Genomic DNA, 27,323 nt, shown 5'->3' with positions numbered 1-27,323 from the left:
TAAAGTCATTTCTGCCAGCATCTGAGATGATACAAGCTAGGTTTCTGACACTCTGATTATATAACGTTCCATGGTGATAAAACGTAAATGTCACAGCAGAATCACTTGCCCCTTAGACATTCAGTCTGAAAGACCAGATGTCTCAAGCAAGACTTTGATAAGTACCAACTGTGATCAACTCCTGGCTGAATTCTCTGATGAGCACCACAGAGGTGGACAGGCTATGTGTTATAGATGAGAGAGGAGCATCTAGCTTTATGTGCCAGAGACACAGAAGTGATAGGGGGTGTTCTGTTTGGAAATTAAAGATTCTGACTTACAGTCTTGACCAGGCAAAAGGCCAGTTCAGTGCAACAGTGTAACACCAGAATGAAAAATGATTCTCAAAGCAAAATCACAGGATGTTTCCATCACTTACTTGAAATGTATGTAAGCCTACATAACATTAGTACACACTGACCTTTTCCTTAGGATCCATGCCTGGCATGCTTGCCTTTCCTCTCAGCTTTGAACACTCCACCTCCTCTATGCCTATATAGGACAATCGTAGCCAATACAAATTGCATGCAGAGGCAGGATGCCTTGTGTTGCCTTCTGGATTCCTTCTCTACCCTCACCCCCTTCCTGGGTGGCTAAGCTTTACACCCTCTTGTGTCTCTGGCTTCCTGTGAGGTCTGGCCAAGGAGATCAAGACAGAGTCCAGATAGAAGAAAGAGGGAGGGAAGAATAATTACTCATTTAACTCAATGATACTCAAAGTTGACAGTACATCAAAACCACACACCTGAGCTTATGGACACAGATTGCTGGTCCTGTTCTTGGCATAGTTGACTCAGTAGGGCTGAGGTAGGAGACAAAGACTCTACATTTCCAGCAAAATATGTGCTGTCTATTGTCCTTTCCTTATTTCCACATATTGTAAACAATCTCTATATAGTGGACCATTGTTGAGTCATTCTGTTTCACATATATATCATTTCCTATTGGAATTCAAAGGGATACTTCCCTTAAATTCAATTGGTGAAGATAACTCGCCTTCTTTCCGTGTCTGCCATCTTGAGACATTCGCTCTTGGGATTAACAGCATGACTGCCTCCCAGGCACCCACATTCGGAAGTTTATCATGTGTTTCTGACTTCTTGCAAATGTTGGCCCATGTCTGATTTCTCTATGAGTCTCGAAGTCCCTTAGGATAAAACACATCTTTTCTTGTTTTTCTACTCACCAGGGGCCTAACGTGGCATGTGCCACTTTCTAGGTGACCCAAAAAGATATGCAGAGGAAATGACTGTGCTGGCATGACACTATTAAATATATTATGACGTGAGAATATAATACACCAATAAAATATAAAATTAATAAGTAAAAAATGATGTGTACTCCTCAAGATTATATATGCATTTTATGTATATTCTTTCCAGACTCAAATCACAGTTTCTTTGATATAATACAAAAATTTAGCATTAATGTACTGAATAGTATTTCTCCCTCTGCAATATTACTTGTATCTGGGTTTTCTTCTCCACTCCTATTTCTGAAACTGAGCTTCATACGTCTATTATTTTTTACCTGGATAACTGTATTAACTTTCTAACCTGTTTTCTTGCCTCCCATCTGCATGGGAATGACAGAGTCCAGATGGCACAAGAGGTCCTAAACTGAGCTCATTTTACTGAGTGTTTGTTATTAAAGAAAAAAAAAATATATATATATGTATATATATATGTATATATATATATATATATATATCAAGAAAAAAGTTTTTTTTTTAAAAAAGAGCAATGCACTATTGCTTTCATAGTTTTCACACATTTTAGGTTTTTTTTAGAAGTTGTGTTCTCCTGAACCATTCAAGATAAAACACCAGAGAAAATGCCTCAGAAGATATAGATGTGGCCAGAAACTTCCATATTTAATGTGGGTGTCTTTGAATTTGGGCTTCAATTTGAGGAATATAAGAATAGTATATGAAAGAAAATACATAAAAAGAGAAACAAAGAGCTCATGTTAACTATGGAGGAGTTGTAAACAGCACTATTAAATATAGAAAACCTTACTCAAGTTAATTTTCTCATAAAAAATCGATCCAGCTGGACATAGTAGTACATGTCTATAATCCCAGTGCATGGGAGTTTGAGATTAAGGGACAACAGGTTCAAGGTCAGCACTCAGTAACTTTTTGAGACCCTGCTTTTAAATAAACAAAATAATAAAATAAATAAAATAATATAAAACATGGCTGGGGTAGAGCTTAGTGGTAGAATACCCCTGAGTCCAAACCCCAGTATTCCCAAAAAAATATAATTTAATATTTCCAGGTACTTTCCAACTGAGAAAGTGATGCTCCATCTACATTTCAAATTATGTACTTAACTGAAGGTGGTGTTAGCTAATTCCTTACTTCACAAAGTACTTGGGGGGGTAATAATAATGTGGTTGCTATATGATATAAAAAAATGTTATGCAATTCAACCAGAGGGTAGATGAGCTTCAAAATGAAAGATGGGATTGGTAGCCAGAGAGAGGAGAATTTATTGTCCCATCTATACAAAGCTAAGTAGAAGGCATGTAGTTGTTCTTGTAGAAATCCTTCAAGTTCCGTCTCTCTGTTTGCTCTTGTTTGGGGAGGTTCTCCCTGGAATCCCTTGAAGGCAAGTGCTAAATATATTTGCTATCATTGTATTCTTAGATCTCAATATATTAAATGCAGCTGCAGAAACAGGTTATGTGGGCAAATACGAAGTTTACACATTGCTGCCTAGAGATAATAGTTTCCCCTCCTAGGCTGTTAGAGAAAATCCAAGATGATAACAAATATTCTTCCATTCATGTGTAAGAATACAAATAGCAATACATACTTCATTCTCCAGAATGGAGACTTCACCTTTTGAACTCCTCAAATTATGAGTTGACAAAATTCCTTGTGCTATACTCATTCATTTGCTCATTCATAAGTATCAGAGATTTTTTGTGCCAGACACATTAAACAGGGTCCACCTACTCTAACAGTAGCATCCTTGAAGAACAATGCTTCCCTGCTCTCTATTCTCACAACAATCTGCGTTACATATCCAATTACCTCATTTCTAGACTAAATCTACCACTTGCTAATTTGTACACCTCTGGTGTTTTCAAGCCATCTTATATCCAATTAACAAAACAATCTTCCCAAATATAATTTAGATCAGTAGCAATTGATTCAAAAGCAAAACCTGTCTCATTGATTATCAGTCGCTCAATTAATCAGTCAACAACTAAAGTATTTGAGAATCTACTGCTATGCTAGAAACTGGTGGGATAGATGTCAGCCCCATATATAAGGACTAGGATCTGATACTGGATCCATCCTGGTTGAAGGAACATGATGCATTTATTCCTATAACACCATGGAACCAGATCCTCTAACAACCAGCATGATTTTGGAAGTAAATTACTTCCAGAGCCTCCCAATAAGAGCCTAGTTGATTGACACCTTGATTTCAGTCTTGTGAGACCAGTTGTGGAGAACCCTGCTGAGCTGGCCCAGACTTGTGTGCCTGTGAGATATGTGTCTTTTGCTTTAAGCTGCCTAATATGTGTAATCAGTCATGGAAGCAAGAGTAAATGAACACAAAGATCCAGTGAGTAAGCCATGTGGAGGGTGATCCCACTCCATGAAGAAATACAAAAATGTATTCTCTAATTAAGGGGAATAAACAGGGTCTGGAGAGAAGCAATGGCATGGTTCTATCAGCCTGAAAGGATTCAGAGAGAAGAAAAGTCACTGAGGCTTATGGCAGTCACATAAGGCTTTATCCTGGAAATGGTTCTAGATTTGGATGAATAAAGATACTCTCAGATAAAAAGAAATAAGCATTTCAAATTGGGCATGGTGGCTTATTCGTGTAATCCCAGTATTTAGGAGGTTGGGACAGGAAAATCTTATGTCTCAGCTTCAGCAACTTAGTGAGGCCCTCAGCAACTTGAAATGAAATAGGGCTGGGGTTGGAGCTCAGAGGTAGAACATCCCTGGGTTCTACCCCCATTCCCACAAAGGAAGAGAAGAAAAAGAGGGAGAAGAAAAATAGGATAGGGGGCCATGCAATGGGGTACCTGCACCTCTCTCCCCATCCTCTCTCCAACTGATCTCAAATTGGAGGATATCAATATTAATGAGTTTTATGCATTGGTTCCTGGGTAGGACTGCATTTAAATAGATAATACACATCTGTATTAGTTTATTTTAGCTGCTATAACAAAGTGCCCAAAACTTGGAGACTCAGTACAATAAAAATTCATTATCTCACAGATGTACAGGCCAGAAGTTTGGACTCAAGGAGTTGGCAGGGCCATATTCCCTCTGAAGGCTCTAGGAAAGAATCTTTCCAGGCCTCCTAGCTGCTTCTTAGTTTGTGTCAACAACAATGATTCTCACAAGACACTCTCTTCATGGGTTCACCCTCCGCTATAATCTCATCTGAATTACATCTTCAAAGACTATCTCCAAGTAAAGTAACAGGGTTGCTATATACATGGGGGGGAGCACCCTTCAAGACATAACATAAGGTTTGAAGTTTGTATGTTTAAAATAGCAACTCACAGTATACCAATAAAAATTAAAAATAGACGCTGGAACCCCGGAACAGCTGGGGCCTGGGTCGTGGGACTCTGGGCCCCGGGCCGGACCATGCATAGCATGCCAGACCCCTGGAGAAACTTGGCCCAGTACCCTGGGTCCCGGGCAGGGGTTGTACAGGGCACGCCAGCCGGGGCCTGGGTCGCGGGAATATGGGCCCCAGGCAGAGTAGTACGGAGCACGCTGGACCCATGGGGAAACCGGGCCAGGTCACAGTGCTACCGAGTGCCTGATCTCACTACCTCCTCAAACCACACATACTGTCTTCTTTTATTGAGAAAAAAAAAGGAAAAGAAAAAGTAAAAAGAAAAATATCAGAGAGGGTTTAAGAAGGCCGTTGCGGATGCCAGGACACTGGAGATGCAGACAAAACTTATCCAAATGCACTGGAACTTATAGAAAAATTCCCCGTGAAGGAGGACTGCTGTTTCTCTATATTGTTAAGAATCTTGGACATCATCTGTAAGGAGAGAGTTTAGCAGAGACCAAGGAGAAATGCGGTATTGAAAGTGGTCTCTGTGATGGCGGTGGAGACATGTATTCAGAAGAAGCAGAAATCGGATCCTACCAACCTTATTTTTCTGGAGAAATTATACCAAATGTCGCATGCTACCGTCACACATGCTTAGGAACACTGGACAACATTCAGAGTGGAAAAAGAGCTTGGGAAAGATTTGAAATGGTGGAGGCAGTGGCAATGGCAGTGGCCAGTAATCAGGGGAGGCAGAGATCTGATGCATTACACCTGGAACCTTTGAAATAATAACCCCAGAGGCAGAATGCTACCACCACGCACCCTCGAGAATGTGAGACAATTGGTTGGGTGAAGAGGGTGCTCTGATTGGAGCCTGCCGAGGGGTGAGGCCGGCGACGGACAAGCAAAGCTCGAATTGGAGCCTGCCGTGACGCAATGCTGGTGCTGGAGACTCCGAGGCCGGGATCAGAGCCTGCGGAGGGGTTAGGCCGGTGCCGGGGCCAATGGCCAACATCGGAGCCTACCATGAGGCAAGGCCACTACTGGGGCCTCTGAGGCTGAGATCAGAGCCTGCTGAGGGGTTAGGCCGATGCTGGGGCCAGTGAGGTCGGGATCGGAGCCTGCCATGAGGCAAGGCCGGTGCTGGGGCCTTCAAGGCTGGGATCAGAGCCTGCCGAGGGGTTAGGCTGGTGCCAGGGCCAGCAAGGCCAAGATCAGAGCTCACCGTCACTGTGAGGAAAGGCTGGTGCTGGGGCCTCCAAGGCCTGGATTGGAGCCTGCCAAGGGGTTAGGCCGGTGCTGGGGCCAGCAAGGCCGGAATCGGAGCCTGCCGTGAGGCAAGGCCGGTGCTGGAGCTTCGAGACAGTGATCGGAGCCTGCTGAGGGGTTAGGCTGGTGCTGAGGCCAATGGCCAACATTGGAGCCTGCCGTGAGGCAAGGCCACTACTGGGGCCTTCAAGGCCGAGATTGGAGCCTGCCGAGGGGTTAGGCCAGTGCTGGGGCTAGTGAGGCCGCGATCAGAGCCTGCCATGAGGCAAGGCCAGTGCTGGGGCTTTCAAGGCTGGAATCAGAGGCTGCCGAGGGTTTAGGCCGGTGCCAGGGCCAGCAAGGCCAGGATCAGAGCTCACCATGAGGAAAGGCTGGTGCTGGAGCCTCCAAGGCCTGGATTGAAGCCTGCCAAGGGGTTAGGCTGGTGCCGGAGCCAGCGGCCGGCATCGGAGCCTTCTGTGAGGCAAGGCCGCTACTGAGGCCTCCGAGGCCAGGATCGGAGCCTGACAAGGGGTTAGGCCGGTGGTGGGGCCAGCGACGCCGGCATTGGAGTCTGCCATGAGGCAAGGCTGCTGCTGGGGCCTCCAAGGCCAGGATAAAAGCTTGCCGAGGGGTTAGGCCAGTGTCAGGGCCAATGGCTGGCATTGGAGCCTGCCGTGAGGCAAGGCTGCTACTGGGGCCTCCGAGGCTGGGATCGGAGCCTGCCAAGGGGTTAGGCCAATGCCAGGGCCAGCTGCCAGCATCGGAGCCTGCTTTGAGGTAAGGCCGGTGCTGGGGCCTCCAAGGCTGGGATAAGTACCTGCTGAGGGGTTAGGCTGGTGCCGGGAACAATGGCCGGCATTGGAACCTTCTGTGAGGCAAGTCCACTACTGAGGCCTCCGAGGCCAGGATTGGATCCTGCCGAAGGGTTAGACCGGTGCTGAGGCCAGCAAGGCCAGCAGTGGAGCCTGCCGTGAGGCAAGGCGGGTGCTGGGGCCTCCAAGGCTGGGATCAGAGCCTGCTGAGGGGATAGGCCAGTGCCGGGGCCAATGGCCGGCATTGGAGGCTTCCATGAGGCAAGGCCGCTACTAAGGCCTCTGAGGCAGGGATCGGAACCTGCCAAGGGGTTAGACTGGTGCTGGGGCCAGCGAGGCCAGCATCGGAGCCTGCCGTGAGGCAAGGCTGGTGCTGGGGCCTCCGAGGCCGGGATAAGAGACTGCCAAGGTGTTAGGCCAGTTCCAGGGTCAGCGTGGCCTGGATCGGAGCTCACCGTGAGGCAAGGCTGGTACTGGGGCTCCGAGGCCAGGATAAGAGCCTGCCAAGGGGTTAGGCCGGTGCCAGGGCCAACGTGGCTGGGATCGGAGCTCACCGTGAGGCAAGACTGGTACTGGGGTCTCCAAGGCTGGGATCAGAGCCTGCCAAGGGGTTAGCCCGGTGCCAGGGCCAGCCACTGGCATCGGAGCCTTTTGTGAGACAAGGCCACTACTGAGGCCTCCGAGGCTGGATTCGATCCTGCCGAGGAGTTAGACCAGTGCTGGGGCCAGTGAGGCCATCATCAGAGCCTGCCATGAGGCAAGTCCGGTGCTGGGGCCTCCAAGGCCGGGATCGGAGCCTGCCGAGGTGTTAGGCTGATGCCGGAGCCAACGGCCGGCATTGGAGCCTGACAGGAGGCAAGGCTGCTACTGGGGCCTCCGAGGCTGGGATCGGAGGCAGCTGAAGGGTTAGGCTGGTGCTGGGGCCAGCGAGGCCGGGATTGGAGCCTGCCATGAGGCTAGGCCTGTGCTGGGGCCTCCGAGGCCGGGATCAGAGCCTGCCGAGGGTTTAGGCTGGTTCCAGGGCCAATGGCCGGCATCGGAGCCTGCCGTGAGGCAAGGCCACTACTGCAGCCTCCGAGGCCGGGATTGGAGCCAGCTGAGGGGTTAGGCTGGTGTCGGGGCCAGTGAAACCATAATCAGGGCCTCCCATGAGGCAAGGCCGCTGCTTGAGCCAGCAAGGTCTGGATCAGTCCACCCGGTAGCCAGGCCACTACTGGGGCCGTCAAGAGTGGTATTGGTACTTGCAACGCGGCATGCACAGAGAAATATCGCAGAAAATAAAAATCAGATGCTTCCCCTAATCAGCAAAAACAAGGAGGAAAGGGGCAACAGGAAGAGGTCGAGCTATAGAAAGGGCCCTATAGTGAAGCAACTAAGGTGACCAATCAGAGGGTATGGAATAGGGAAGGATGGAGCCTCTTTAAAACACAGGAGGTACATAAACAAATGTACTAAAGTTAATCACCAAACAAGCATGGGGAAGGAATGGGATGGGGCCTGGATGAGGGCTAATTGGATGATGTGTGCTTGTATATCCTCTCACGTGTTGTATTCCAATGTGATATATGATTACAATGCACCAATTAAAAAATAACAAAAAATAGCAACTCAGAGCAAGCATTAAAAGTGAAAGTCCTACTATTAAATACTGACCCTCCAATGTATCTAAATTTGGCCATTTAGTTATTTATTTACACATCTACTCATTCTTCCTGTTATATAAACTCTTTTTTAATCTTAGAACTTTCCATACCTAGTTCCATGGCTCAGACTTTGAGGTCCACATGATAATGTTTCTCTGAAGGTTGCTCCTATTCTGTTAGTAGAGAAGTGTCTTAAGTTTATTGATCAAATGCTTAGTAATCACTGCACTGACATCAATGGACGAGAGCTAATGCCCATGACTCATCTTAGTCATCCTATATCCAAAGCAGTGCTTAGCAGTCAGCATGAAATTTTTGTGTTTATCAAAAAATAGACCATCTAAAAATATACTCAATGAAGCCAGGAATAAATTTAGACTTTGACCACAGAAATGCACCTCTATCCCAAACTTAATTCAAGCATATGGGATCCTCTTTAGTGTCAGTCAACTTTGATAAATAAATCCAACATCTACATGAAATTCTTACTATTGATGCCAAGATGCAGCCTTCTAACCAAAGCTAGAAAAATACTACCTAGTGCCCCAATCTCAGCAAACTTCTGAGCCCAGAAACTCTGTTGTGGTTTCCCACACAGCCAATATATTTCTCTGGTGAAATTATCATGATAAAATATTTTAAAGTCTTAGAAATTCCTCATGTGAAATTTAAGTTTTGAGAGTAATTGGACCCTCATATGCCAGACCTGTTTGAGAAAGGTTTATTTTTGTGCCTGAAAGCTGCACATAAACATCTTGTCTGGTACCAAGGATCTATAGCTGGAAATTTTTCTTAATTTCCTGGAAGACACTTGAAATAAAAGTTCAGACTCAAGTAGTTTCATGGAATTCTTTCCCTCCTCAAGGGATAATTTCAGATTCATGCTTGCTCTTTGGTTGTGTGTCCTGGAATTTTGCACAGTTCATATACAGAGCCTATAATTAGGCACCCACCACTGTCAAAGTCTATGTTTTACACAACACCAGCCTCCTCAGAAAGGATGCTCTTTGTAGTAAGGCAGTGAACCAAGAAGAAACATTTTTAAAGTGTTAGATAATTTCTATCAAGCCAAGGAATAATGTTTATAAAGACTTATTATTTTTGTAAGTCATTTAATTACTGCATTTAAAATTCACATAAAGCACTGTGCTAGAGATTAAAGATCTCCATGGAAAAACATTTTGAATTAAAATAGTGCCGTGCCCATATTTATAAGAGTTATGTCATCTTAGGTTGTAAAGGAATTGCTTTACAGAGAGAACTATGAACAAGCTTTAGCATTATATTTACTTTTGGGAAAAAGAAAAAACATTTATTAATTCCTGTATATATAAGGCTACTATGAAAGGATAATAAATCAAAGTAATCTACAGAAGCCCTAAATTCTTTCTTGAATATCTATGGGTATCTGTCCTATTACTCTAATCAATTTCTAAATGTATTTCTCAATTTTACTATAAAAATAACATTGATTTGACTTCCTTGATTATAATGCTTCTTTAAATTTAGAAACTATTCCATTCAAGCCTACATCTTCATAATATGTAGTTTTATAGGAAGACAAGCTGAGGAATTGAGAGCTTTCCAAGCCACTTGTGGCTACTCTTGAATTACTTTCTGTAGTTAAAATAACTATGTGTTTGTAAACCAAGTGCTTTTCAAGAGCAGAAGCCCCCAAACAGCCATAGGTTATTTTTTCTATGTACAAAAATGCATTCTCCTGAAGGTACAGTGACATAAAGATGCCACTAGAGAACAAGGGTGATGTGTTCACATCCATTAAAGGAGAAATATAAAAGAGAACTGCTCGAGGAAACTCCAATACTAGGTTACACCTCAAGAGAAAGAGGAAGAGAAAATGTCCTAAAATGCTCTACCGTTCTATGTCTAAAAACCATGAAAGACGAAGTTTCAAGGAATTCAGAGGAAAAAAGGAAGTACTCTAAACAGTACTCGGAATACCCCAGGAGGAATTAAGTAGCTGTCTTTCCAGGTGGAAACATCTCAACATTTCAGCTAATATGCTGCTGCCTCTGTGATGGGCCCTGCGTACCCCGGACACTCCAGTGCTCATGCATTTCTTGGGCTTTAACTTTACAGCTTGTGTTTGTGGAGACACTTAAGCATAGAATCCATGTCATCATTCATCAGAAACTCTGCCTGGCATCGCTGGAACCTAGGCCTTCTGGGTCCCTCAGCTACCACAGGCAATACTGGAGACCAGTGGGAAAGTAGGGATGAATATTTCACTTGCCAAGAGCTCACAGACATTTGTGAAAAAGTTAAGATTAAACCTACCTTTTACAGATGGTCCACTCTAACTTAGGACAGAAAGCTTTTTCTGAAGTAAAACATTATAGTAAAATACTCTGGGAACTAGAAGTCTAATATACTACCTGCTTCTGATGAATTTTAAACATTAGAAATGCTGAGATGGTGTGATGGTATTTGCCTTTTATTTAACGTCATACTGAGGATTGAATACAAGGGCATTCTACCTCTGAGCTATACCCCTCGCCCTACTTAAGGCATTTTTTTTTTTTTTCTGAAGAAAGTCCTGCTAAGTTATACACACTGGTCTTGAACCTGTGATTTTCCTGTCTTGGTCTCCTAAGTACTGGGGCGACAGGTGTGTACCCCTGTGCTCCGCTGGCCGACGTTCTTTGGTGGTACTGGGGTTCCTGGAAGCCCTTCTACCTCTGGGCTACACTCCCAGACCTATTTTATATTTTTGAAACAGGGTCTCTTACGCCAGCGCGGCTGGCTTCGAACCTGCGCGATCCTCCTGTCTCCGCCTCCCAAACGCGGGGATTACAAGCGTGCGTCACCACGCCCGGCTTGGCCGACGTTCTTGAGCAGATGCAGTGAGGAGCAAAACTGTTCAAGCATCTTTCATCCACTTACTGACTTCTCTTTTACTTCAAAGAAACTCTTTGCAACCCACTTGTGGGTACTCTTACTTTCTGTAGTTAAAATAACTATGTGTTTGTAAACCAAATGCTTTTCCAGAGCAGGAGCCCCCAAATATGCATATGTTATTTTTTTATGAGAGAAAATGTGCTGGGTGTGGTGGCGCACACTTGTAATCCCAGCATCTGGGAGGCAGAAACTGAAGGATCATGGTTCGTGGACAGCCTCTGCTACTTAGCGAGGCCCTTTGCAACTCAGTGAGACCCTGTTTCAAAAATAAAAAAGACCAAAAAAAGAGGGCTGGGGGTGTAGCTTGGAGGTACAATGCCCCTGGGTTCCATCCCTGGTGCAACAAAAAAAAAAAAAAAAAAAAAAAAGAAAGAAAGAAAGGAAAAAATTTTGTATTATTTATATTGTGAAAGTTTTACTTCTTGGTAACCTTGAAACCTTAACTTTAGTTTCTCTGCCAAGCAGTAATTGTATCAGATCAATTTAAATCTAAAAAAAAAAAAACCTTATTATTTAGAGCCAGGCTTGTAAACAGGCTAAGAACATTTCCTTGTATATCTAGACTAGATAATTTATCTGTTTTGTATGTCTGGATTCTCAAACTTAGATATATTAAATATGAGCCTATCTCAACCGAACAAAACAAGCATCAATTTGAACACCTATTTTAAGCAATGTATTGCCTAAGACAACAGAGGATATAAAGGAAGTGAGGCACAGCAAACAATCAGAGAACAATTCCAAGCCTGCAGGCAAGAAGTCAATTTTCAAATGGTTCACTGTGTACAGGTCCAAGCTATAGGAATGCAAAGCAGGAGGAAGCTCCCCATGGAGACAGGGAGGAACTTTTCCATGGATATATGAATTAATCTCCTTAATCTCCTTTCAACAGTCCCTGGTGGAATATATATATATATATTCTTGATTCAAAGTACTACTTTGCCTCAATATTCAAATATTGATCACCATCACAGGAGGAGGATAGAAGGTAAAAATACAGGCTTTGGAGGAAAAGCCCAATTCAAATTTTGTTTCTGAGTCCTTCTAGCTGTGGGACTTGGTGAGGTTTTTCATCCCTGGGCACCTCATTACTTCTTTCATTGGTCTTCAAGGAAGATACCATAAGATGACAGGTTACATGGTTACATGGCTCTTGTGATACTTTATAGCATAAATGTATAAACAGAGGTTTTGGGATGGTTTGGATGAGGCTCTTCTCCTTACGTTGACTTTTATGATTTCTACTCTAAATAAAATACTCAGTCTTGGCAATTCTCTTGTGACTGACAGGCTCTGAGCCTGTTTAAGTGACCACACTGAGGCTTGGGTTGCACAGGCTCTTCAATCCCCATTCTTCAGTCTTCCAGGATCTCTACTTTCCATGGACCTTCCCAAATGGAAACTTAAAGAATTACTGGGTTAGTATATCAGGGTAGTCTTAGAAATTGGAAATGGAATAACTTGTTTTAGGAGAGAAGGATGACAAAATGCTTCATCATGAAACAATAAACTCTATCTGTGAGGTAGGGAACAGAAAAGGTTGTGAGGACTGAGGAAGAGAAAGGATTAACAGGAGCCATATGTAAAAGGAACAGAAACAAGGAAGGTTAATGAGATACAGGTATAAAAATGACCAGACAAGAAAACTTGGAAGGGCCAACAAAGTGTAAACAAACCTCAGGAGTAGCCAAAGAGTATTAAGATGGGGGAGCAGACAGTGGTGCCAGGAGATTAGAGGAGCCACCAACCTGCAGGAGAGAGGTCCAAATTAGAGACTGAAACTGGACCACAGAAACTGGGTTCCCAGGATCGAAATGAGACCAATCACAAGGGGACAAATTGGAGAGCCACAAAACAAAATAAAATCTCATCCCCTGAGAATTTAATCGATTACTCTCTTTCTGGAATCCCTGCTTCCTGTGTGGAAGAGCTTTTCTGTCTCTCTATTCCCTACTTTTCTTGGCTGAACATAAACTTTCATAGTTTATGTTAGGCTAAGAAATATCTTTCCTTCTATTGTCCATGGACTTCCATTTCTTGAATTTTACAAGACCAAGAACTCATTTAGAGGGCATTATTTTGATGCAAGAGTTCTGATTCCACAATGGCATGATGTATTCAAACAACGTACCTGTCTTTGTTCTGTAAACAGCTATAAAGAGAATATACAATGCCAAGTGTCCTCAAAGATAGAGTCATGGATTTCAAATGAGAATGATTTTGCCTCTTCTCTTGTAGGGGATATTTGGTTATGGCTGAAGACATTTTTGATTCTCACAACTAAGGGAAGGCTGCTTCTGATCTCTAGTGAGTAGAGGCCAGATGTGCTACTGACTATCCTAAAATGCAGAGAATGATCTAGCCCCAAATGTCAGCACAGTGTCCATATCTATAACCCCAGATGTACACCACACTACTAGTGGGAATGCAGAATGAATAATTTGGCATATACAATGTCCAAGATGCTCATAGCTTAATATCAAGCAATCCTAACCCTAAAAAATGTTAGTACACCTTTTTCCAAAAAAACTCTTACAAGAATCAGGTTCATTACTCTTTGAAGAAGCAACCCAGATTTCTATTAGAATGGCTAAATCATGATATACCTATGCAATACAAAAAATATGTAGCATTGAAAATTAATGGACTATAGCTACATGCCCAGAGAGAGTTTAAAAAAAAAGTGACTTTCTTGGAAAAAAGAAACTACAGAAAATCAGAAGCTGAAAGACATAAAGGAAGCATGTTCTATTCTGGCAACAGTGAGAGACCTTGGTTCCCATGGGTCTAGGCTCTGTGTTGTGAAGCACAGATGGTCTCTGGTGTCAACCAAATTTCAAGGGCGGGATACCATTCTGCCAAGTCACCTTTTGATTACTAATTGGCTCCTGAGATACTTGTTAGGAACCCTAAGTTCAAAACCCTTTGTTCTCATCAAAGGAAGATTCTTTACTATTGCCAACAAAATTGATTATGTTGTCAACTTTTTAGATCATTTTCTATCACAATGCCCTTTTATTTGGGGTTAATTTCATTAGCTTTCACTAGTTGGCAAATCTTTGAGTGCCCGAGTACTGTCACTGATGCTGTAGGAACAGTGGAGATAAAAGACAGGTGTTTTTCATTCTTAGGCGATACACTGAGGAACATGTTCTGGTAATATAAATGGGCCACTGTGACACTGCGGCTGAAGTAATAGATTGTTCACATCAGAGAAGGCTGATTAGAAGAGGCAACATCTATGCAGAGAGCAACAGAAGGAAAAGAGTCACCCATATAAAGACCGGGAAGAGGAGCATTCCAAGAAGGAACTCTGAAATTTGAGAACACAGTCAATAATGTCTTATTGTAATGCAGTATCCCACCAACCATTTTCCAGACTTTAACAAAGGTGTAACTATAATTCATATACAACTTGATATCCTGTTCAACATTATGTCATGAATAATTTTTTCATGTAGCCCCATGGTCCTTGCAAAATTTTAAACGGCTACATTATATTCCATAGGTTGGCTATAATATCTTTTAATTAATCAGTGTCTTGAATCGGGGACATTTATAAACTTTCTGCCCTTCAGAATGTGCTGAGATGAAGGTCTTTCTTTACGTAACTTTTCCCTGTGTCTTTTGTATTCTTGCCCTAGGCTAGTTTCCACATCTTAAATTTAAACACACCCACCCATACACACACACACGCACGCACGCACGCACGCACGCACGCACTCCACGGGTAATGAAGAATGTTTCATTCCCTGTTAATCACTTTTATGTTTTAAAATCCCCAAGTTTAGAGAATAGTTCACAATTTCCAAGCCATAAAACATCTTTCATTTCGCCACAGTCTTGAATCTCTTTAACATTCATCACCTACATAAACGGAAGAACTGAACTGTAGCTACCAAAAAAAGACTTTACACTTAAAATCTGCTTATAGGAGGCTGACTTTTGTTAGCTTGTGATTTAAAGTATGTTTTCTCTTCCTGTGGTCTCTGGCCGTCATCTCCACATATTTCCCACGTGAGACAGTTCATGATCGGCAGGTAACCCTCTAGATGACAAGGTCACTTCATCTGGCACTGTTTCAGCACTCAAAGCTAATTGGAGGCATAAACAAATTAAAAATTTCTGAATTATAAACCAGAAAAATTAACTCCGGGCATGGTGGCGCACTTGTAATCCCTGCGCTTTTGAGGCAGAGACAGGAGGATCGTGCAGGTTTGAAGCCAGCCGCGGTGGCTTAAGAGACTCTGTTTCCAAATAAAAAAGTATAAAAATAGGTCAGGGAGTGTAGCCCAGAGATAAAAGGATTTCCAGGAACCCCAGTACCACACACACACACACACACACACAAACAAACAAACAAAAAAACCCAGTAAAATTCAAATATTTTTGCAGCCCAGAATTTTTCAAGTTTTAAAATAAACAGGTTATGACTTATATAATAATAGAAAATTTCCCTGAATTTTATTTATTTAATTTTTTTGTGGTACTGGGGGTGGAACCCAGAGGCTTTCTACCTCTGGGGTATACTCCCAGACCTAGTTTATATTTTATTTGGAAACGGGTCTCACTAAGTTGCTGAGAGCCTCACTAAGGAGCTGAGGCTGGCTTTGAAGCTATGAGATCCTCCTGTCTCAGCCTCCCCAGCGCGGGGATTACAAGCGTGCGGCACCGCGGCCGGCTCAATTCTCCTAAATGTCAGCATTTCTCAGGTTCCCACGTACAATAAAAAAGAGAAAAAATGAGAGAGAGAGAGAGAGAGAGAGAGAGAGAGAGAGAGAGAGAGAGAGAGAGAGATCGGAAAGGGGTGTGAGCGCATGTGATAAAAATCAAGCCCTTGGATACATTGGATGATAGGGAACAACTTGAGGAAAGCACTGCCTTACCCAGCTCATCTGCTCATTCAATTGTTACTCAGGGGTTGAAAGTAGCACAATATTTTAGCTATTATTTAATAACCTAACATAAATAATTGGACTAAAGCATCCCTCTGCCATCATTAAGAACAATCCCGTTGTGGGTCCGTCTTAAACTACTTTATGCTGAGTGACATGACAACAAGAGCTTATATTTGCAGAGTTCTTTGGAGTCCACAAATCATATTTGATCTCCCCCACCCTTCAGGGGAGGTAGAATGGAAAGCCTCATTATTTTACAAATGAGAAAATAATTATTACAGAGTATCAATTTAGAGGTTAAGAGATCTGCTTGAAGTACTATATAATGAAGCAGAGCAGTGAACTCAGGTCTCCTGATTCCAAAGAGCTGTTCTTTCTTCCCTGTGCCATGATACCCAGGATCAGAGTAAGACAGAGTTTAGCTTCCAGTTTCAGCTTTAGCATATAAATTGCCCATGCTGTGTTATGCAACTACCTTTAGACCTTGGTTTGTTTTTTTAAAAAAACATTTGCACATGTGACTTCTAAAGGTTGAAAATTGCCTTGTCTAGAAAAAAATTGTCTTACTTCATTGGGAACAAAATAATCTCCCTGCTATACATTCCTGCTCCCACCTGTGTCCTGCTCACATTCACTCAGGACAAATATATAAGTATGCTCTGGTTAACTAAGTCAGCTATAATATATAGCAATACAGGATAATAACAGTTCATTTAATTTTTGAATACTGTTTGTAAAGCCTGACTTTAAGTGCTTTATGTATAGAACAACTTATTAAACACTCACAAAGGCCCAAGGACTAGGCAAAAAGTAATATCCCCACTTTCCAAATTAGGAAGTCTATGCCTAAAGAAGTCAATTAATATATTCAGTGTTACAAAAAGGTTCGACTAACAATAGTTACTCTATGTAACTGCATGTTTTGACTAAAAATTTTGTCAAACCAAGTGTAGTAGTGCATGCTTGGCTAGTAATTCCAGTACTTGGGAAGCTGAGACAGGAGGATTGTAGGTTCAAGGACAGTCTCAGCAACTAGTGAGACTCTCATCAACCTAGTGAGACCCTGTCTCAAAAATCAAAAATAAAATAGGGCTGAGGGTATAGCTCAGAGTTAGAATGTCCCTGGGTCCAATCCAACACACACACACACACACACACACACACACACACACACACACACTTTGCAAAGGAAGCTTTGACTAACAAGATGATGAACTGACCAGAGATATTGTATGTCACTTTTAAAATAGTACTGTAATATTATGTAGAAAGGCCCCAAACAGCACTTTTCCTAATGAATTAATTTTAGGACATTTCTTAAAAAGAATCTTTGCAACACTTGTGGAGCTCCCTTTTGCTATTAGGGGTTTTCAAAACTAACAGGGGTTTTCAAGTAATGCTCAGTGAAAGAAGTTTATGACAGTATGGAGTCAGTAAACCCGGCCCTTGCCAGTGCTCGGCTTGCTCCTGCTTCATTTCCTCTTCTGAGTCAGTAGAGAGTTTCCTAGTTTAGTTTGCAGTACATTCATCCATTCCCCGGAGGAACGTTGAGACTAGAAGGTAGGGAAGAAAGCAGTTCCTCTTCCTTTCATGTCAGCAGAAACATCATCTGAGATACAACGCACACATTTTTATTATCCTTATTTAATAATCAGTCAAGGACGCTGTCTTTGATTCTTATCAGTCACAGTTGTTGTTTATGCTAATATTTCAATTTTCAGACCAGAGACTGAAACTACTTCTCCAACAAAGGGTAGGTTTGAATGTGTGTAGAAGAGTTGACTCAGCCCCAGTACTTCCTCTTGACATGATGAGCAGCATTTCCATCTTCCAAACGCTGGCCAGTAAAGCACAGGCTATCCCTTTCTCCAACAGTCCTGGAGCTTTGGGACCTCTCTATTCATTCTCCTCTCCATTCTATAACCTTAGAAAGTTATAGAATTCATCCTGAATCAAGAATAAAGACTCCAGGAAAGCATAGCATCACTCTAAGCAACAACAGGTATACTGTAAATGACAGAGAACACATCAGGAAGTAAGTTTGAACAAAGAGTTCCCAACAACTTTCAGTCTGACCTTGAGATGCCAAAGGTCACTGCAGGAGACGGGAGAGCAACGTGTCAAGTGATATTACTGTTGCTGTTTCGTTTCCAGAATCTCACTACGACCTCAATCTTGAAGCCTCCAATGAGATAGGCTACAGGAAATCTCCCCTCTGCTAATCAAAATGGAAATCTTTTCTTTCCCAATTAGGTCCAATTGCACGGAGGAAGCAACACATCTGTTTGCCTTTCAAGGAGGCTCACCCAGGGGATGGTGGAGCTTTACTGACACAACAGCTAGAGTGTCTGCTGTATCTCTTCCTCTCCCAGAGCATTTCTGCCATCTTTTATCAGTGGTTATGCACAGCTTCCCTTTTGTGACAATATTAACCCACGACTGCAGCTGTAAGCATCCAGACTCTGCTTGCCGCCTGCAGGGGCTCCAGCTGAGAGTTTATCAGGACTGCTGAGCCCAATGCTATTACATAAAAGTGGTACCCACTCACAGTTATTAGTATGTGTGGCCAGCCCACACCCTCACACACTTGAGGAGGCCAGCTCCCCACAACAGAGCCTCCTCCAGCAGTAGAAATGCATCCATTTCCAGTTAAAAAATACAATGTTTCCTGTGCAGTGTAAGGTGTGTTCTGATATGAAATAAACTTGGCGGGATTTAGAGGTGCAGCTCCCACCATGACGCATTGAGAGGGCAACTAGAACAGGCATCGCCGTGCAACTCGGGGTAGTAAACAAACTACTTGATGCCAAATTGCTCTTTATTCCTACCTAATGCTACAAAGAAATGGTGATCATTAGACACTGTCTTTGATAATACCTTTTTTAATTTTGTCTGGTATACTTGAAATAATTTTATTAGGGATACACAATATTTTATAATCTTGTGGCTCTTAGAAAAAAACAATTCTTGGCCAGAAGAATGAGGTGGGGAGAGATGTATAATTTCATTGCTCGGGGCTCTTTTTAATGATAGAAGGCAGTACAGAATAGCCGGCCACACACACACTTGCTTTGGGGGCAGAGAGAGTTAAAAACCCAACTGTACATCTTAGTTATGAGACCTGGGCAAGTTACTTAACTTTCTTAAACTAGTACAAGGAGGTAATACTAATAATAACAGCAACCATTGTGAGTTGCTTATGGTAAAAATTTTTATGTGGAAATGGTAATTCATAAATTCTACCTTTTGTCAACATTATCCAGAGTAGATTGTGGGTGCTATCATCTGTCGGTTCTCAAAAACATTCCACTTTAGCTGGATATAATAGGCAGCTTGTCCAGTAGCTTCTAGCATCATCCCTATCGTGGCTTTCCTTATTCAATATCACATACAGATTTTATATCAGGAAAAAAAGATGGAGAAGAAATAGCATATATCCCACTCTAGCAATTCCATTCAGGTCCTGGCAATGATTCTGTGTAGGGCACTGACAGGACTCGATTGAAAGCAAAGGTGAATGGGTGAGTATTTTGTGGCCATCTGTATGTTATCTATATTTTCTTGTTGAGGTCCTACTTAATTTATGATTTTTGGCCCTGAGAAACTTATCAGTGCAGCCCAAATGCAGATCTCCCTTCCCAGGATGCCAAAGGAATGAATTTCCCCCAGTACTCTTCAAAACACCATCTCTTCATGCTGGCCCAGTCTAATAAGTTAACTTGGGACACACAGTTAAACAGCTCATTGTGGATTAATGCATGACCAAGCTGGAGATATTTACAATTTTTAAATTTTGTGAAGCTGAATGTAACAATCTGAATGAATTAAGTGTTCATGCCGTAATTCTAGATACTTGAGCAGGCACCTGGAGAGATAAAGGGAGCATTTTGAGGCAGGGTGCTTTTGAAGACATCTTCAAATTACAATATAAAAGCAACAGCTATTTTTTTTCACACTGTGATATTAATCCCACAAAAAGGAGACAGTTGTTTTTGTGGAATGATAAATAGAGGTAGGCTATTATATGCTTAATTAAATATCTAGTCCTTTTAATCCAGCACAAATGTGATCCCCAACTGAGTAGAAATGTGAGCTTTGGAGAATAAGCATGTAGGTTTTCAATTTTTGTTGTTTGCTTTTCCTGTTTCTACAGCAAAAACACTGGAAAGTATCTACCCATTATAGAGCTGAAAGCACCCGCATGCCTCACGCCTGTGGTATGGGTCTTTGAGGCTGTCGCCCTGCTACCCCAAGGAGAGGCCTGGTCCCAGTGTGCTCAGAGTTTGATGCCACTCCATCTGGAACTGCTGAGAAAAGGAAGAACTCAACTTGGATTATGGATGTTATTTTAATGAGTGTGGCTCCCTCTTCTGGTGGAAATGCTGAATCAATAAAAAAATCAACTGAACAAGTGATCAAGGGCTTAGCCTCCTGCTCTCCCTGTTCCAGTAATATCTGTCAGGGAGATAGTTGTCACTGACCAAGTGAGCCAGAATATCTCAGAACCACAACATTTCTCATATTCTACCACTAAGGCTAAATGGGGAAAATACCAAGAGTTGAAATGCAGCAATATGAGAGAGAGAGAAAAAAAAAGCAAAAAAAAAAAAAAAAAATATCTGCAATGGAACAGAGACTGTAACACAGGAGTCTTCCAGGGGTTGTGTTGAAATAAGCCATTTATGGTTAAAATAACTCAGTCTTTCTATAAATAATAGAAATTACCTTCTGATCCCTGGATCTCTTACAAAGAATTCATTCCTATAAGTGTGCCTCTAGATGTAAAAACAGATTAAACTAAATACTGCTTTGAAAACTTATAATTGACAAAATCTTAATGGAAATAAGTACATATGTCAGAATGCTTAGTTAGGATCTTGATTGTTCAAGAAGTCAAAACTGCAACATAGAAAACATTTTCTCTCACATATTTACAAGTAGATACAGTGAAGGCTTTGGATGCTTCAAAATATATTTGGTAACTAGAAATAAAAATTTGAGTCCCAAAATATGTAACTGTCATAAAGCCAAACATGTAAACAACCTTAAGAATGGTGTCAAATATCTATGCTTTGATGAGTTTCAATAGCAAAACAATTTTATGCATTAGTGATGCACATACATCACTGTCTAAAATTTTAATAGGCAAAATATTATAGATGGCTAAGAAATGGTTAAACATAAAACAGAACAAACAGAAGCCCTAAGACTTCAAACAGAAGAGTCCAATTAGACTTCAACATTTTGTCTCTTACCACATCACTGATTGCTAAACTGTATTCACTCCTGAATGACCTCAATGTTTCTGCATCACAGAGCACACCACTTGCTTTCAGCTAGAGCTCAGATTCATCATAACCCCACAATGGGTTTCCAGTAAGGGGCAACACACTGCGATGTCAAGCACAGGGCTCAAGTCCTGGAGGATGAGGGCTTCATTCTCCTGCCAGGGGCACCGGGTAAAGACCAGGCACGTGGTTTCTAAAGACTAACTCTCCCATGAAGATCAGAAAAACTAGATTCAGAGCTGACAGAAAGTCTGAGTGGGTTATTGTCCAAAACAAGTTGGGTAGGAATCATGCTTTCTAAGACTCATATAAAGAGGCATATTACAACTCTGGGGGGAGCTGGAAGAAAGGAAATGGATTTGGATATATTATCATTCATATTGACAAAGAGTCTTCTTAACTAGACAGTATACGGGCTAATTCTGATTCTCTTACCTACTAAACCTTGACTTTTGGACTTCTGTGTTCATCTCTTCATTACCAATTTTAGCAAGAATCCCACTAAATTAATTTTGACAGAACCCCCACCCTCGTTAGCTGATCATATTCTATATTTTGGATGAAATACATTAGGACTAGGCAAATTCTCTTTTTCTTCAAACTGCTAATTTTCAAATCCATTCTTTTGGACTGATGGCCTTTTATTATTTTCTAGAGGTTAAAATACAATACTGAGGTTATTTATAGTTTGATGTTACTCAAATTATGGCACTTTGGTCAATTAAGAGCTGCTCTAGGTTGGATTTTGTCTCCTATAAACCCTCACCTTTGGGGGGGTAGATCTGTACTCTCCATTACAATAAAATACTCAAGCTTCACCTTTCATTTTTCTTTCTCTTGATTTGGTATCAATCATTTCTCCAAAGAGACCAAGGTAATTTTATTGACAAATGTGTTTTGAAGTCAAGGTTCTAGTTTTCCTCATTGTGACTAGATTGTTATTACTTTAAGCCTTGTCTATGGACAAAGCTAGGAAATTTCTGGGTAATATAGTAACTTGTTTATACACACATATCTAATTTTCTGTGTACATTATTTTCGAGTCTCTCTCTCTATATATAGTGTGTTGAGTTTATAAACATTGGTATATATGTATTTGTCCATATACAGATACATAAACATGAGTTCTTACTCATAACTCTGATCCAAATATTAACACCAGTAGAATTCACTTAGCATTCTTCCTTTTCCTTCTTTAAAACTTCTTTTTCAAAACAAAAGTCCAGCCCTGGAGCCTGGGCTGCAGACTAGGTGTACAGTACTTGCCTATCGTGCAAAGGCCCTGGGTACCATCTCAAAAACACAAAACAAGGAAAAACCATTTCTCATTATCTATGATTACCTGTGATATAGTGATTTAATCCTAACAGGCAAAATAGTTTCACAATTTCTAACTCATATTCTTGAGAAACACCTTTAGTATTTGCTTATAGCATTTATGTACAATTCTTTATCTTTAGCCTTAATACTATCCAACCAAGATACTATTTTTACTTAGTTTGATTTTTCCCACCTCTCTCAGTTTATCTATAACTAATCTATAATAATGCTGTTAAATATAATATCTGCTATTATTTGAATTTCTTTTGGGGTTCCCCATATGTCATGATTAGGTTTAATTAGCAGAGACAGCATGTGAGTACTACCAGCATTCTAGAACTCAAAGTTATGCAAATGGTTTATCCTCAGGCATGTCCTTCTCTCCCCACTGCTTTGAACCCAGTCCCAGTCTCCATTTTCCCTTGCCTCTCCTACCCAATACCTGTAGGAAAAGAGTCACTGTAGCTTCTGGTTTATCCTTCTTCTTATTTTTTTTTCCAATACTAGGAATGGAACCCAGGGGCATTCAACCTCCAAGCTATACACCCGGCCCTATTTTTTATTCTTTATTTTGAAACAGTGCCTCACTGAGTTGCAAAGGGCCTCACTAAGTGGCTGAGGCTGTCCTTGAACCAGATCTTCCTGTCTCAGCCTCCCAAATGCTGGGATTACAAGCGTGAGCCACCACGCTTGGCTTTTTCATGTTATTCTTTTGCACAAGTAAGTGAATATATGCTGGGCATGGTGGCACACTCCTATCATCTCAGTATTTGGGAGGCGGAGACAGGAGGACAGTAGGTTCACAGCCAATCTTAGCAACTTAGTGAGGTCCTCTGTAACTAACTTAGCGAGATATTGTTTCCAAATTAAAAAAATAGGGCTGGAGGTATACTTGGAGGTAGAATAACTTTGAGTTCCATCCCTAGCAATACACACACACACACACACACACACACACACACACACACACACTAAATATATATGTATTTTCCAATATGCTCTTCATCTTAAATAAGGCATACCATACCATGTGATTTTGTATTCTGCGTGCATGGTTGCATGCATGCTTGTGCATGTGTGGTGTACGGGGAACTGAACCCAGAGGTGCTCTACCACTGAGCTACATGCCTTTTTAATTTTTATTTTTGAATATGGTCTCATTAAATTGACCATGCTCTTTATCATTAGGATTATACAAGTTTGCCACCATGCCCAACTGTGCTTTGGTTTTTACACTTGAGAATATTTTCTAAAAATCTTTATATCAATTCATAGCAATCATTTTTATACTTTTTTGTGGTTGCATAGTACTCCATTGTATGGAATTATGATAGTTTCTTGCCTTTTGGTAATTTGGCAAGTTCCAATATTTTGCAAATATTTTTAAAAGGTTACAATGAACAACCTGTGCATATGTACTTCTACATTTTTTCAGGTAATTGTCAGGGTAGATTTCTAGAAGTATAATTGCTAAATCCAAAGGTAACTGCATATATTATTTTGTTAGACTTAGCATAAAAGAAATGCACCACTCTGCATGACTCCAGAAATTTATGTGAGCATCCATTTTCCCACTCTCATCAACACAGTGTGGGTGATAATATCTACTTTTCACCAGTCTAAAAGCAGAAAAATGATACAGTGGTTCTCTAATTATGACTGGATTTGCAGTTGAAATAATCATATGCTTTTTTATATGTTCAAGGGCCATTTTTATATTATTTTTGGATTGTAAATGCATATCTCTTCTCCATTCTTTTTATCAGGTCTTTTCCTCTTTAATTTTAAGGGATTTTTTTTTCTTTGCTATTGGGTATGTTATCCCTTCACTGTATGTTGAAAATGTTTTGCCTAGAGTTTCTCAGTTGTCTTTTGCTTTTGTACTTTTTAAATGAAATAATTATGATGTGAGATAGTAATGCACCAATAAAAGTAAAAAAAAATAATTTTTACGTGACATATATAGCCTTTTACTACATCTGGGTTTTAAACCATAATTAGGAAGCCTTTCTCTATATGAAGGCTAAGAGGGAATTCATTCCTGTTCTTTGTTTCATTTTTTATATGTAGGACCCTAATTCATTTAAAATTTATTGTTCCTCACAGAAGTTTGAAGTAATAGAGTTTTGTGGTGTTTATTTCAAGCAAAAAAAAAAAAAAGTTCTGAGAACTGCCTCGATGCATCTACTCTGCCTAGACCAAGGCTAGTTCTGATAGTAGATATTTAACTTGGAGCCACCAGTTGGAAGAAAACTCTGAGCGCGTGTGTGTGTGTGTGTGTGTGTGTGTGTGTGTTGAGGCAGTCTACCTCTGAGTTATATCCCCATTCCTATTTTTCGTTTTGTTTTGAATCAGAATCTCACGAGGTTGCTAAGAGTCTCACTTCATTGCTGAGGCTGTCCTCAAGCCTGTGGTGCTCTTGTCTCAGCCTCCCAAGGACTGGTATTATATGCATGTGCCACCGGGCCTGGCATGAAGGTTTATGTTATTCATAGAGGTTTTCCTCTTTCCCCATCCTCTCTCTCCTGCTCCATGTCTGCCTCTGTCTGCCTCTCACCCCACAGATGGAAGGCTAGAACTCAAATGATCAGCCTAATTGGGTTGGAGCCACTACAGAATGATTGTCTGACAGCCCATTCTTTATTGGAGAGTACACTCTCAGCTCCATATACCAACCTTCAATGTGAAGAATGAACACCAGTGACCATGGTAAATCCATTCATAGGATTTGCTTCTCCATTATTAGCACCATCTGAGTCTGTTAAAAATCTTAACTAGGAGTTTAATTTCTCTACAGAGGGCTTTAAATTAATTAGGGTCTTACATGTTAACAAAGAGCCTGATATGTCCATAAATCAATCTGGTGTAGGAGGACTACTCTGGGAAGATGTCTATTCAGTGGAGACCCCACATCCAGCATCCCTGTTGGGCTTCCAACAAAAGGGTGCAGGTGTGGAATAGGCCATGGTGACAAGGAAGCCCCTATAATTATTGTGCCTCACTTAAGCCACAGCAGGTAATGTGGCAAATCAAAGTCCCAGGCGCTCAGCAAGTGAAACCCCCGTTACCATAAAAAGTCACATCATCTCACTTTAACCTCTATAAATGAATTTCCATAACACTGTGATTTATTTTATACCAAGTCTGAGAATTAAAAGAACATTGATCAAAATGATCCCTCCTTTTTTTTTCTTTTGTTAGGAATAGAAAGTAACAGATGGAACCACTTTTTTTCTAATCTGCTGAACATCACTTGGAAAACCCTTTGGAGTTTCTGGTGGCTTTTATTAAATACACTTGTATTAGGTTTTTACACTCACACAGGGCAGTGCTCTCGGATAAAACATTATTCATACCCCTTTAGTTAAATGGGACACTTGTGTTATTTGAAGCAACTCTAGAATTGTATAACAATGATTCCTAATCTTTAAACATTTCCATGTGCTAGTTTTGTTTCTTTTGTGTCCTTGATTATCAAATATCTACTAAACAAAAGAACCATTGACTTACTTTTAAGTTATTTTGTATTTTGTCACAGCAATTCCTATATTGAAATGAAAATCACAAGTGTATGAATATAAAAACACACACTAATTTTTAAATCTCTAAACAAAGCCTGGCTTAAATGTAGGGTTAGGACTCTTTGCGTAATTCTTTTATTCATTCAGCCTCTTCAGACTCCACACCACAGCCCCAAAGTCAGGGATCTAAAGTTTATATTCTAGATAAAACTACATTCAAATTGATGTGCTATAATTACCTAGCTATAATTCCTCCTTGAGCAGGAAATGTTTTATTATACAAACCCCCACCACAAAAGGTGTTAAGAAATCAATATTTTTAAATTATCACATAAAATGTCCCAGTATAAATACAATATTTTAAATTTTTGATGGACTTTAACTAAACAATCCAGTTTGTAGATGGTTTAGGTTTGAAAATGCTGGATTTGATATTCTACAAATTTTAGAGGCACACAGGCAGCCTTTCACTGTACGTGTGATACAAGAAGCTTCCGCGAGGCTGTCTTCCACCTACCCATAGCACAGCATTTGGCTGAGCTTATAAGGATTCAGGCCCTGCAGGGTTCATTGCCATGGCAAGCAAAGAAAAGAAAATGAAGAAAGGGGATTTAATCACATTCCCTTTTCTGGAAGCCCCAGAATCAAACTGTGAAGATGAATGCAAGGGGTGGGGGATCCAGAAAGCATGGCCCACGCCAGTCATGTGCAACCTTCCTTTGCCCTCTGAAACTACACAGATGTCCTCAGGATGTGCACCTGTACTAGCACCAGCCATGCCTTAAATCAAAACAACATACAAATCCCACGCTTCCCTGGATCCCATATCCCATTTCCAGCTATCACTTTAATCTGGGGGCTGACTTCATACCACAAGTTTGCATGAGTACTCTGTATTTTAACCCTCTAGTATGGTCCAGTCTGTTCTAGTCTGTATTTCCATACGTGTGAAGCTATCAGGAGGTATCCCAGTACAACCACAGGAGGAGAATCTGAAAAAGTCCCAGTGAGCCTCCTGGGTACCACAGTATAAAAAGTTACAACTTGGGGTAGAGTCAGGGGAGATAGAGTGAGATGGGAGC

The 27,323-nt window shown here is 41.3% G+C and overlaps 1 protein-coding gene across 1 annotated transcript in view; it reads right to left on the bottom strand.

The window, feature by feature from the left end:
- The window catches only part of NCKAP5 (NCK associated protein 5), a gene marked incomplete at both ends in the record, with an annotated part of 891,793 nt that overhangs the window by 509,915 nt on the left and 354,555 nt on the right, over positions 1-27,323 (bottom strand). The window lies entirely within an intron of this gene.

The sequence above is a fragment of the Muscardinus avellanarius genome (genome assembly GCF_963383645.1).
Source record: "Muscardinus avellanarius genome assembly, chromosome: 2".
NCBI lineage: Eukaryota > Metazoa > Chordata > Mammalia > Rodentia > Gliridae > Muscardinus > Muscardinus avellanarius.
Note: the sequence above shows the minus strand (reverse complement) of the source record. Positions and strands in the feature narration are given on the sequence as shown.